The following is a 10,460-nucleotide window of genomic DNA, read 5'->3' on the forward strand; positions in this document are numbered from 1 at the left end:
GACAGCATTCATGCAGTCATATCCACTTGAGGCTCTGTCTTCAATTCTTTTTCATCACTTTATGCTTTAACTAATAATTTTAAATCCACACACCCTTTATAAAAGGTCAGGAGTGGATAATAGGAAATAAAATAGGTCAAAAACAGGAAAAGGAGGCCAGAGAGAGGTAGGTGGAGAAGTCAGGGAAGGATATCCAACTGCTAGAAAGAGACAATCCAGATCTGAACAGCTGTGTACAAATTATCAGGGGAAAACATCATGAAGTAAAGTGGCCTCCATTAGTCCATGGAAAATGGCAAGGCTTTGGGTGTCAACATACAACCTGTAGCTGGACAGGTTGCAAAGGGCCTCAGAAGGGGTGCAGGGTGGAAGAGCCAGAGAAAGGCACCGGGCACTCTACGTGGACCAGGAGGAGTTTGGTCCGCATGATACACAGTCAGCTTCGACCTCCGTGGACACATCCAGGGTACCGCAGGGTCTCTGACACTAAGAGTGTGTACTCTAGGAAGCTGCTGCTGAATCACTGCAGAAGGGAGCCAGAAAGTGAGAGACGAGAGGCAGGAGCCTGCTTTCCAAGGCCACTTCCCTAAGTACTGTGTATGTGTGTGGGTGTCACCCAATGCCAACTTTACCCATGCAGCCCTCAGGCACCATCACAACTCTGCTTCATTGTTGGATTGCGGGCCAAGGGAGAGAGAAATGAGGGACTCGCCTTTGCTAGATGAACGAGGAAGGAAGAGGCTGGATTCAGGCGAGATTTTTACCAAGTCACTGGCAGGTTAGGAGCAACATCCAAATGCAAGCTTCTCTTCTGCCTCGAGTGGGCACTGTCTACCAGCAGGCTGTTTCCCTAAGGCCAATCCACTCACCCATCACTCTCTCCTCTTCAGAACCAGAATAAAAATGTCTGGAAGATTCTGGGGTGTCTTGACATTCCTTGGCACACATCCTCATCTTAATTGGGCTCTATTATTGCTTTTTATCAGCCATTAGATTATCACCCAATTATGTAATCATTTTAACATTTGTATATGCAGAACACAGCCAAAGCAATGAGTAAGAAATGTGAAAATACTCAACAACCATTTCACACAATCACAAGTTTTTATGTGCTTTACAAAAAAAAAAAAAAAAAAGTGTCAGTAGAAGGCTTAGCTGGGTCAGTGACCACCTCACAAAACTTTATGAGCCCGGGCCCCTCCCATTTCCCTGTTCCTCTCTGCCCACATCCTTCTCTGACCTTTGCTGGCAGTCCCCTCACAGAACCTTCTTCTTCTGCAACATTTCCTCTCAGAGATACCCTGGGCAGGAGTCAGAGATGGATGTACTCTAGCCTTTTGAACACATTTTTTTTATGGCGGTTAGGCTTTTAATGGAGGGAGATAGAAAATTCATCAGTGCAAAAGAATGTTTTACATACTCATTAGTGTAGTGAGTAATGTAAATTTAGGAATACACAGTGTGTTAAACTTCAAAAACTACGAAGTTCCCTGCAACCTAAGATAATGGAAAAAGCTTCTTATGTTTTTACCTGCCACTTTTATTATTAAAGCTCTAAATGGTGTGGGGGGGGGCACTAAAAACTAATAGGAGGTTCTTTTCTGCTGTAGTTCAAGAATTCTAATAACGTGGTATGGCAATGACTGTAGGGCAGTGAACTTGCCCCAAAAGGAAAGTTTTAGATAACTACGTCACAAACTTTAAAAGTACCGTTGTAACGTTGCCTGGTAACAGATGGTGATGGCACTTAACACGGTGAGCACTGAATAATGCACAGAATCGCTGAATCATTATGCTGTACACCTGCAACTAATATGACATTTCGTTAACTATACTTCAATTTAAAAATTCTTAAATCTTTAAAATGTATTTCCAATAACATATAGGCAAAATGAGTGGCTTAATAGTTTGCAGGCCTGGAAAGCAGCTAAGATATTTCATCCTGGAGAATTTTCAAACATTATAAATCCTATTTTTCTTCCACAGAGAAACTTTCTAAAGCATGGACATGACTTCAAGGATATTGACAAAACAGAACACACTTTTTAAAATAGGGGCAAAAAAAAAAAAAATGGGGAAAACAGAGTTATCAAGACCATAAAATTGAGAGGAAAGATACCGAGTCTCCTGCAAGATAGTAACTTCCCAAGGGCACAGGTCCAGAGCACTGCAGCGCACAAATCTGCTTACGGTTATTTAACTCTCACGACCCCCTGTGGGCCAGGCACTTCCCCATTTCCCAGATGAGAAAGTTGACTTAGGTTCATATCCAGCACTTTTTCTTTCCATAATCCAACCTGTCCCCCTCAAAGCCAGACACAGACACCCCAAAGAGATTACTACTTTGCGACACAAACCAGACTAACACATGCACCCCAAAGGCAACCAAGGTAACTTGGAAGGTGTCCTGTTCCTGTTAAGTCACAAAGGATTGCAGGGGATCCGAGGGGGCCAGCCTCCAAACAAGGTGGGTCTGGATACCAGCCTATTTCTCTGTCTCATTCTCTCACCCTCTCTCTGTAGGTAGACATGCTGAGCCACCCTGTGAGGAGAAGGACGGGTCAGGCATCGAGTTAACTTTTACACCTGGGACAAATCCGTATCCTCCCTGCCATCGCTTCCCCGTCGCTCAGAGGAGCCCTGTAAGGATCCTCAGCATCATCGGGAGGCTCTGGCCCAGGTGGTCAAACACCAGAGGCGAGAAGCCAGAGCAAGACCACGACATCTACGTCTTTTGTCCTGCTGCCTTCCTGGGCTCCAGCTCCATTCCCACTGGCCCACGCTGCTAAAAGTCTGCTTGCATTTTAGGGCAGCAGTTCTCCATCTACAGTGAGTCACAGACCCCTAAGGTTCAGATGAAGGCCAGAGGCCCTCTAGCCAGGGAAAGACCGTGTGTGTGTGTGTGTGTGTGTGTGTGTGTGTGTGTGCGCACGCGCGTACGTGTGTGTGTACATGGCCAGGGTAGCCCCCTCCTCTCTGTGCTCAATCTTCAGATTTGACACATTTTTGCCAAAACCCACAACAGGAAACACTGACATTGTAACAATACCCAAATAATCTCAAATTGATTTCACGAACCACTGCCATTTGAAAAACACCGTTCTGGACCCTTCCCGCTCTGTCTCCTCCTCGGGTGCTCTTCCTTCCTCACCAGTTAGTGCTGATGTGGGACAGCAGGGCATAAGACTGCCTGGATTAAGATGAATCCTGAAAAGTCAAGAAAATCTAGTAATACCTTGGAAAGCCTTGGAAAGTCAAGAAAATCTAGAAATACCTCAGCTCACTAGTTTCTGGAAAAATCTGGAGCAGCAGGCTGTTCTGAGCTCACAGATTACACCATGAAGGTGGCTATTTCACTTCACCTACACGTAAAGTTGGAGCTGTACTTGCAAAAGGGAATGATGAAGCAGGTCACACTGGGGAGAGCCAGAGAGAGCTATAAACTGCCACTGAAAGTAGTCCCTTAGGCTGTCTCCAGGCCAATTCCTTATGCATTCCCCAAATCCCTACTAACTGTACTGCTGGTTTTTTCTGAGCGAAGAGTGGTAGAGTAAGCAAACTCTACCCATCAGAACCTACTTCCAGAATGGTTCTGGAAAGTGAGTCATAAGGGCCTGTCTAGATCCTCAGCAGCTGGACGCCCATCCCTGCTGGGCCAGAGACAGAACCTAGGGCTGGGAGGTTACCATGTTGCTTCCTTTAGTCCTACAGAGAGGATGTGGGCCACTCTCAGAGGGGCTGGAGGGGCTGCAGGCACAGGGGCTGGGAAGTAGCTTGGCCAGTAAACTGGGGCACACGCTAGGGGGGGGCATGGAGAGCAAAGACACCTACAGACTCCTGTGTTTACACTATGGGCTGACCACCCAACACTCACTCTCCCTTCTTCCTACTCTGGGAACAGTCCTTTCTGGATTCAGGAAAAGCCAGCCCCATCTCCAGCTGAGGAATGGGGGTGGTCTTGATTAGACTAAGAGCGAGTCTCACACTTGAGCTTGCATCAGATCACCTGGAGGGCTTGCTAAAACACAGAGTGGTGGGCCCCATCCCAGAGTTTCTAATTCAGTAGGCTGGGGTGGGGCCCAAGCCTGCACATCTGATAAGTCTCAGGGGATGCTGATGCCGCTGGTCTGGAGCCCAGACATGAAGGAACACATCTAAGCCAATGAGCACACAGCATTCTCACAGCCTCCTGACCTGGGTCCTGGGGAGACCACGTGGTCCTCACTGCTCCCACAGACCAGAGGGAGGGCTGGTAGAGGCTGTGGTTAGGGACTGGCTGGTGTCAGGAGTGGGGAAACATGCAGTCCCACTGACCATAAGGACCATCTCATCATCATGAGGGGGCTGATTCTGGGATGATACTAGCAGTGATGGTTGGAGAGAGGAGAAGAATCTAGGTCCTTGATGAAACTGCAAAACTGTTGAGAGAGTAGAACTCCAGTTCTGTGAGATAATAAATGACCTTGTTTACTTGGCAGCCAAAAGCACCCCGACAGACACACCCCACAATCCAGGGAGACTCTTGAACCAGGCATCCCTATTATCTAAAAGGATCCTGTTCTCAAGAAACATATACTTGCCTAAGTGTATTTCCTTCACACTTCCAGAATTTGCACACCTAGGTCATCCTTCTTGAAAATTCTAAATAGTGGGTTAGAGAATGAACCATTTGAAATGGAAGCCAGGACAAGGGAAGGAGTTCTACCTCCTGGAGTGAATGAATTTTATCAAACAGCAGCTGATACCAGCTGTACAAGAGCTATGGTAGGGGTGTGGGGAACAGGAAGAGAGGCAGAGGATTTCAGGAGACCTCAGAACTCTACCTAGTAAGTGCAAAAGAGAGGGCACTGCATAAACCCCAGGCCAGGAGAATTACCAGATGTCGGAGGGAAAGGCTCTGACAGCATCCCAGGATGGGAGCCGCAAGGAGCTGAATGCTTTCCTCCTCCAGAGATCCCCTCCCAGAGGACACCCCTCTGTCCTCCTGACCCCATACCAGAGAATGGACGTCACCATAGACCCTCCCCAGCTGGAGCCTTCCTGCTTCTAAGGCCTTCACCGGGTGAACCTTCAGATTCCATTTTGAAAGGGCTGCAGTGTCTCACCTGCCCAGGTTAACGACTGTGAGCCAACACTAGGGGCTGGCAGGGCTGGCTGGCAGGCACATGATAGAGCATGAGTAAGGTACGTGCAGAGACCATATCGAGGAGACAAGCACACAGCACCTGGGGTCCCTGACTCCCCATTTCCCACCAGCTTATGACAAAAGGGATGGTGAAACCTGAAGAGAAAAGGCTGCTCTCATTCCAAGTTCCACACTGCCCGCACATGCCGCACACATGAACTCATCAAGACTGAGCTGGCAGGAATCAGGTGCCGTTCCAAGCACCTGATGTGTATTAACTCATTTAACCCCCCAACAAGGCTCTGGGGTTGCAGATGAGCAAACCGAGATACAGAAAGATCAAGCTACTTGCCCAAGGTCACATAGCTGCTGGAAGCTCACAGGGACTTTGGCTCCAGAATCCATAACAGTTAGAGAAATAAAATAAATGGTTTTGAAAGATGTGTATGCTCAAAGTTCCTTACTTACAGATCAAAATACTAGAAATAGAAATTATTGATATTGGGGGCTCCAGGTAATTAATTCCCATCCCTACATTGATATAATAAAGTATTTATTTTTAAATCCTGTGCAGGAAGCTATGAAATTTAATGGAAATGGTACTAGATCCAGACAGACCTGGGTTTGAATCCCAGTTCAAGCTCTTCTAACCATTCTTAGGTGGATACCATGCCTCACCCAGCTTCCTCCTCAATACCACAGTTCACCTTCTCACAAGACCTTGCAGGGGGATACATATGAACACTTGCTTGGCCCGGGGCCTGAGATGTCAGGGGTGCTCAGGAAATGGTAGTTTCCTTCTCCCCTAGGATGAAAAATGCATCACGCTTAAAGGAGACTTCCAAGGCTGCTAAGAATAAAGTCTAAAGTTCCAGTAACTTTCACAATGCAGTAATATAAAGAATAACCTAATGAGGAAAAATGGACAAAGGATATGCACAGGTAATTCACACAAGAAAAGTAGAAGCGAGCACAAACAGGTTTTCAATATTTTTGTGATTTGAGAAATGTAATTAAAATAATAATACCTTCTTTATCCATTAGATTGGCAAAAATTGACAAGATTTATACTCCTCAGTGTTGGCAGAGTTAAAAAGAAACAGGCAGTTTCACATCCTAATGGAAGGAGTACAAAGTGAAAGCCTCTTAGAAATGGGGGCGATTTGGCAGAGCTATCCATTTAAAATAACTCTTTGACCGAAATTCTACTTCTAGGGATCTAGAAGACTGAGGTATTTGTGAGTATTAACAATTATTTGATTCACAAATTCTCCATTATTTTTAGAGTAGGAAATTGGAAATAACCTAAATGTCCATTGATAAAGGACAGTTAAATAATGATAAACCCATACTCTGTAATACAGAGCAAAAACAGAACAAAACAAAAGCAAAAACCTTTTCATGTCAGTACAGATACATCTCCAGCACACAACACTAAATTTAAAATGCAAATCAGAGAAAATTTTGTGTAATGTGTGAATGAGTGCACATGTCCACTAAAAAGGCCTAAAGGCAGCAACACCTCGGTAGCAATGAGCACACCTAGCATCCAGATCTTGGTTTTTAAATACCAGACTCTGGAGAAATGGCTAATTCCAGGGCTGGAAAGTATAAGCCAAGTGTTGAAGGCTTTGTGCCAGGGAGTAAAGAAGTCCTCCAAGAATGATGAGGACATGTCGAAAGGACATAAGGGGCTCCTGCAGGCCAAGTCTGGGACAATTTTAGCAACAAAATGAATAACAAGAGTAAGAAACTATAATCTATTGCATAAAGCAGGAATTCATGAGTGCAGAGGTGTAAATCAAAGAATAAACAAGGCAGAAAGAAATGTTTTTCCTTTCAGTACAATTCCAACTGGTAAGTATAGAAAGAAATATGGAATTAGAAAATCACCATCTGTCAGCCAGCATAATAACTGGTTCAGGTTAAGAATCATCAAGGGATTCTGAAACTAGTGACTCAAAGTATGGGGAGTAACAGTGTATTTACAGAGTCTGGAGTTAATCTTATTAAGAGATACATATTAGTTACAAAGGGAAAATGGTAACTTTTCCGTAAGGGAACCTGGAAGACNAAGGGATTCTGAAACTAGTGACTCAAAGTATGGGGAGTAACAGTGTATTTACAGAGTCTGGAGTTAATCTTACTAAGAGATACATATTAGTTACAAAGGGAAAATGGTAACTTTTCCGTAAGGGAACCTGGAAGACATCACCTTAATCAAGCGATCAAAGTTAACATGACCAGTGAATGGGACTCAACAGCATATGCCTCCTCCTGCTGGGGCACGCTGAGATGGCTACAGGCTCACCCCTGTGCTCCTCTTGCCAAAAGCATGTAATCTTAATCTAATCATGCGGAAACTGCAGGCAAACCCAAATTGGGAGACATTATCCAAAAAAACAGGTGGCAGTCTTCAAAAATGTCAATGTCATGAAATACAAAGAAAGACTCAGTAACTATTCCAGATGAAAGGATAATAAAGAGACAGGACAATTTGATACAATGTATAATCTTGGATTTTCTTTTGCTCCAAAGGACATTATTGGAGCTACTGGCAAAATCTGAAAAAGACCTGTATATTAAATCATAGTGTTCTATCAATGTTTGATTTCCTGACTTTTAATAACTATATTGTTGTTATGTAAGAGAATGTCCTTGTTTTTAAGATGTACACAATAAAGTATTTAGAGGTAAAAGGGCATCATGTCTCTAGGTTACCATTAAACAGTTCAGAAAAAAATAATGACCCATGAACAAATATGAGAGAAGGATAAAGCAAATGTAGCAAATGTCAACATTTGGAGAATGTGGGTAAAGGATAACCGGAAATTCTTTGGATTATTCTTGCAACTTTTCAGGAAAACTGAAAGAATATTTTTTAACAATTTCAAAAAGAGCAAGGTGTGCATGTGTACAGAAATATAGGTAAATTCCTGGGGATTCGGCTCATGATGGCATTTTACTTTTAAGCAAAATGGTGTTAATATTGGTCTCCCCAGAATACACCCTCCTCACAGAGTTTCTCTTCCAGAACTCTAGAAAAATATGTTTTGAAGGATCTCTCAAGACCAGATCATTAATCAAGTTCTACAAAAGAAGCAACCACGTAATCAAGCCTTCTTCTCTACAGATTTGTACTCTTTTTTCCCTCAGTGAAAACCAAAGCATCCTGACACCATGAGTAGCTGATGATGCTGAGAACTTTGCTGGAATATGTAATCAATAAAGGAGTTTTTCATAAGAAACCAGGTCTACCCTCAGCCCAAAGTCTCCCCACCCCCCCGTCTTACTGGATTCTTGAGATGCTTTGGGGTGGGGGTCACGGGTCAGCTGGTCCCATCCACCTTTCTGTTCCATTCCTCGGGTGCGTTCACAGATCTGCTGGCTGAGCAGAATGTTCCCAGGTAGGCCGCTGGCTAAAGGGACTTACAGGGTCAGTGGTTCTGTCAGTCATATACACCCCATCTCTCTGGTGCTTTACAGTTCACAACAAGCTCTTGTGTATATTATTTTATTTCATCCTTTCCTTAACGCAACTTAAAAAAAAAAACCCTAATACTCAGTTTAACAGCATACAAGACAATATCCAGTTTCCCAAACAATGGAATAAACAATAATGTCTCCCCTTGATTTCAAGCCTAAAGCAGATACACATTGAGATGGCATAAGCCTAATGAAAAACCGAGAAGTAAAGCAGCCACTAGACTCAGCAGAGCCAATTCTACTGCTGAGCCCCGGAGAAATATAGCCCTCCTTTCTCTCTGCATCTGTCTGGCTTCCTTGCATTTAAGCCCTGTCTTCAGGCACACCCTGCCAGGAACTTTGGCTGTTTGTTACAGAGGTGTGTTTACAAGACACCACAGGGAATGAGGCCTTGTGGGTTTCCATTCACAAGCAAGAGCCACCCCTGGGACAGCATCATGGTCTTCTGACAGCAACCCTCCAACAGAACAACCACACTGGCCTCCCCATGTGGGCACCATCATTCATCTTTCTTCAGAGAAATCAATGAATTGAATCTTCCAGGAATAAACATGTTAACAAAAATCCCCCAAACAAAGGCCCTAGACTAGACCCAGAATCAAAATACCTCTTTAAAAAAACCTGTTTTCAACCAATGAAAAATTAAGTTTAATTCTAGGACAACCTATTCTATGTGCATCTACCAATGCCAACAGCATCTACATCCCAAAACAAATGGCAAAGCACATTCTGTTCTCCCCTTTTAGAGTTGAGAACATTGAGAACCAGAGTTAGCAAGTGGCAGATCCAGGATTCACACCCAAGTCAGCCTATTCAGGCCCCAATCCCACTGGCTTGCCCACAGTCCACCCAATCAATCCACTGTGAACCAAGATGAATCAGGCAGAATTTCACTGCAACATTCGAACTGCCACCCCACCCCCTATCCCCGTGGTTTAGATGCCCTGTGGGCATTCTACTCTTAAGCAGCCTCCCAACCAAACACTTTCAGTGGTAAAGCAAAAGACAAGAAAATGGGCTTTACAACTGCTTATACATCTTTATCAGCCAGAGGAATATTTTCATGATCTGTCATTATGGATGAACTCGGGGCGGGAGGCACACAACATTATGTAATGTCAGAGGGCAGGCGACAAGGGGGAGGGAAATCAAGCCCATTCCCGATCCCTTCGCCCACAAAGACATAAATTTACCTTTGACATTTTGAGTGTTTCAATCTTCTATTGCCTACACATTCATGATTGGCTTTTCAAGAGATGGTCACAGATCCCTGCAAATTTCTCAGGCCTCAATTAATTGACTAGCACAGCCAGAAAGAAATAATATACAAAAAGCCAAGATGCCAGAAATGTCGGGGGGCTACCGCCCGGCAGAAAAGGGAAGAGTCAGGAGGGTGGAGACCAGATGTCCTACACTGAGATGCATGCTTATTTTTACCCGGTTATGTTTACACCCGAGACACCGCGAAGCCTTCAGGGTCTGGAGTCACTAGATCCAAGCAAAAGCCAAGATGTGGCCTCAGGGTCGCCGCGCCCTGCATCCTGGCTCCCCATCGCCGGCTCCAGCTCCGCACTCCTCTCAGCGCGAGACTGCCCGGGTCTCCTTCTGGCTTAGGGGTCGACCAGGCTTGGATTGTTCTCCAAAGACGCAGCCGCCGGCAAACCGCTAGGCTGTACGATTTCCATGACAACCGCGGGCGCCGTCTCCATCCGGCGCACCCGGTACAGAGATGCAGCCGCGCCCCGCCCCGCCGGGTGCATCCCTGCGCCCGCCTGCTTGACGCCGCCGTGTCGCCCCCGCGCCCAGCCTGGCCCACCTACCTGGCGCGCCCCGGCCCGCGGCGCCCGCG

The 10,460-nt window shown here is 45.3% G+C and overlaps 1 protein-coding gene across 2 annotated transcripts in view; it reads right to left on the bottom strand.

The window, feature by feature from the left end:
* Positions 1–10,460, bottom strand: part of INPP4A (inositol polyphosphate-4-phosphatase type I A) — a 131,678-nt gene extending 121,218 nt beyond the window's left edge. Inside the window, exon 1 of one of the 2 annotated variants that reach the window (XM_034659016.1) lies at positions 10,432–10,460. The gene's annotated coding sequence lies outside the window, so the exon portion shown is untranslated. Of the gene's footprint in view, positions 1–10,048; positions 10,181–10,431 lie in introns of those variants that run through there. The other variant, XM_034659017.1, reaches the window with a different exon arrangement.

This window comes from Ailuropoda melanoleuca, chromosome 4 (genome assembly GCF_002007445.2).
Source record: "Ailuropoda melanoleuca isolate Jingjing chromosome 4, ASM200744v2, whole genome shotgun sequence".
In the NCBI taxonomy this organism is placed as follows: Eukaryota; Metazoa; Chordata; class Mammalia; order Carnivora; family Ursidae; genus Ailuropoda; species Ailuropoda melanoleuca.